Source organism: Colobus angolensis, unplaced genomic scaffold (genome assembly GCF_000951035.1).
Source record: "Colobus angolensis palliatus isolate OR3802 unplaced genomic scaffold, Cang.pa_1.0 Scaffold66, whole genome shotgun sequence".
Lineage (NCBI taxonomy): Eukaryota > Metazoa > Chordata > Mammalia > Primates > Cercopithecidae > Colobus > Colobus angolensis.
The window spans coordinates 106,533-109,629 of record NW_012120265.1 but is presented as its reverse complement, the minus strand read 5'-3'; the positions used below and the strand labels follow the sequence as shown (position 1 = coordinate 109,629).

General features: G+C 55.9%; 1 long non-coding RNA gene across 1 annotated transcript; it reads right to left on the bottom strand.

The window, feature by feature from the left end:
* Window positions 1-1,052: 1,052 nt before the first annotated feature.
* On the bottom strand, window positions 1,053-3,097 carry LOC105500298. Its single transcript, XR_001000012.1, has 2 exons — window positions 2,912-3,097; window positions 1,053-2,076 (listed from the first exon to the last, which is right to left on the bottom strand). It is a non-coding gene; the product is annotated as an uncharacterized LOC105500298 (long non-coding RNA).

Genomic DNA, 3,097 nt, shown 5'->3' with positions numbered 1-3,097 from the left:
GCAAGAAAAAGAGCTTGATCGCTAAGTTTAAGCTGAACAGGGAAACCTGGAGACCCTTAAAAAATATTGTTTCAAACCACCCACAAGTCCTCCTTTTGCCCCTGCACTGCAGAAGCCAGCTTTTAAAAAGGAAGATCACCTTCCCAGGTGGAGGGGTCAACATTCTGTCTTGGAATGGTCTTTGCAGAAGCTGTACACAGAGGGTACAAGAGGCTTAAAAACCCTCACACCCTTTATCACCAGCGGAAGTGAGGCCAGGCTATTTACTCTCAAAACATGAATCAGATTGTCATCTCGTGTTTCTGCTTTTTGTGGATTACCAAACACCTCTCAGCTGTTTCCAGTTGGGGAGGAGGAAGGATGGAGGGAGGGAGGAGATCCCAGCCTCTGTCGCAACGGGGTGAGAGTGTTTTAAAGCAGGCACTGCTTACGAGCTCTTTTCACTTTCTGGAAACTTGAGCAATGGTTGGTGGTCATGGTTACCCGGGGCCCCCGAGAATGGGGAAGGTGAGGGGTGGCAGGGGAAATCTGGGGGCAGAGATACCTCCTTGCCTGAATGAGACATTCAGGATAGTAGGATTTAGGGATCTCCTCTGCTCTCCAGGTGGGTTCCAGACTGGTCACCTCCCACCCTTGAGGCAGTGAATTTTTTTTGCACCAGGAGACCTACAGGGGAGGCTTCTCTCCTTGCCTTCCAGTGCACACACGGCTGGGTCAATTGTAGAAAGCCACCACTCCCTTCCAGTAGGGTTCAGGGGCCCTTGGAGGCAGACAAGAGCAGGCTAACAACCCAACTCCACCACCCTGCGGCTACCTCTCTGGGCCTCTGTTTCCTCATCTGGAAAAGAGCTTCATGCATGGCCCTCGAATGCAGGTTTCACTGTTTTCCCCTAGCAGAATGAGGAACTCACCCCTTAAGAAAAGACTTGCATTAATGTCAAGACGAGTAAAGGGCAGAACATGCCAGAAACTTAGCATGTTAACCCCCTTTAAAAATATAAATAAAATTTAAAAAGCTGGCACTCCAGAAATTTGGCTAAAACCTCAGAAGCTTCCAGGAAGACGTTAAGTTTTTTTTTTTTTTTCTTCAGCCTAGAGGAGGCCACGTCAGTGGGACCAGCACTTTCCCAGCTTTGGGGCAAAGAGGCAATTTATGGCTCAAAGAACAACCTTAAAATAACCCTCCCTCAGTCCTAAAATGCAGTGTTTAAATTTACAGAAAAACCCACAGGTTCCTGGCAGGCCGGCGCAGCAGCTGGCAGTCCCAGTGCTGGCCAGAGGCAGGACCCACTGCACACGATGCTTTAGTGGCGCTGCCCTCCATCAAACTGTCCGCTCCCCCCCTCCTCCCAAGTGCCCCAAGGCCCCAGTTCCAAGCAGCCAGACCAGTACTGTGGTTTTTTTTAAAAGATGCAAAACTTTTTAATTAAAAAAAAAAAACCCAGCAAAATCTTATAAAAACGAACCAGGCAGCCCAAAAATGCCCACCTGTCTCTCTATGTACAGTAATACAATATTTGTCACAGTCACTATATACAATATTATAAAAAATGCCGCAGACAGTACAAATTAAGGCCCTTATTTCTCACAAGGCATCAGAAGCCTCGATCCTCTAGTGTAGACCCGGTGGGAGAGAAGATGCCACTTAAATTATTGCACCATTTTGAAAAACAAAACTCGTCAAGGAGGATCGTGGTCTTTTCCCACCGGGCCTTCAGTCACAGATGGGGGCTGGGGCGGTGGCGTCGTCGTCGTCATCATCGAGGGAGACCCTCTGTAGCCACGCTGTGCCCGGCCCGGTTCTCTGGGTCCAATAAATATCAGTCACAGTTTGGGAGGGGGCCGCGCCCGGCGCGTGGGACCCGCCACGGCCGCGCGCAGGTGGGCAGGGGCGTCCCGGCTACATGTGCCGTTTCATGTGCAACGCCAGGTGGTCGGAGCGCGAGAAGGCACGATCGCACAGATGGCACTGGAAAGGCCGGTGGCCCGTGTGCTTGCGGTAGTGGCGTGTGAGCTCGTCTGAGCGCGCAAACTTCCAGCCGCAGCCGTCCCAGTTGCAGTGGTAGGGCTTCTCACCTGCAGGGAGGGGGCGAGAGTGAGCCTCAGTTTCCCTCCCAGGACAGGGCACGTATGGACACTCGCTACCCCGGCGAGCGCAACCTATCCCTAGCCAGGCCCTTGACGCGCTCCCTGCTGAAGTGTTGCGCCCCGAGGGATCCTTGTCCTACATCCCCAACTCCCCCCGCAATCCGGATCTTCACCCCCAGGGGGTCGGAGGAGCGCACGGTCCACTCCCCACTGTTGCGAGACACGCCCACCCCCCCCCACGGGTCCTAAGCATGCACCCTCTCTCCAGCATTTTAAGACACGGAATCTCTCAAGGTTTCCCAAGCGCATACTCCCTCCCCAAGGTCTTGAGCCTTGTCCCCAGAGGAGTCCCAAGCCTGCGCCCCCTCCTCAACTTCCGGAGACGCAGCATCTCCCCGGGGTTCCTAAACGCGCACCTACTCCCCAACGACCCGAGCCTCAGCCCCGGGGATTCTGAGCCACTCGCCCATAGGCTCCTAAGCCTGCTCCCCCTCCCCAACTTTCTGAGACTGTCTCCCTAGCCACGCCCCCAGGAGGTTTTCCAAGTGCCCTTCCCAACCTCCTGAGGACTCCTCTGTCCTAAGCGTGCGAGACCCCACCCCAGCCTCTCGGATCACACCTCCTTAGTGAGGGTTCCTGGGTGTCCCCCAACCAACCTCCCGAGCCACGCCTCCCGGGGAGTCCTAAGCGTGCGCCCCCAGCCAGATCCCCCTGAGCCACGCCCCAAGGGAGGTCCTAAATTCATCTTCTGGCGCGCGCTGGGAATCAGACCCCACCTCGCGCGTCCCCCAGCTGGCGCTGCCTGCCCGTGCGTGCCGCCCACCTGTGTGCGTGCGCAGATGCGCCTTCAGATGCGAACTTTTGGTGTAGGTCTTGCCGCAGCCCGCGTAGCTGCAGGTGTGAGTGGCGGTGCGTTTGCGGGGCCAGGAGCGACGGCCGCGCTTTGGCTTGGCCTCCAGCAGCTCCAGTGGGGACGCAGGCGGCGTGAGGAGACCGCGGGCTGCGGGGG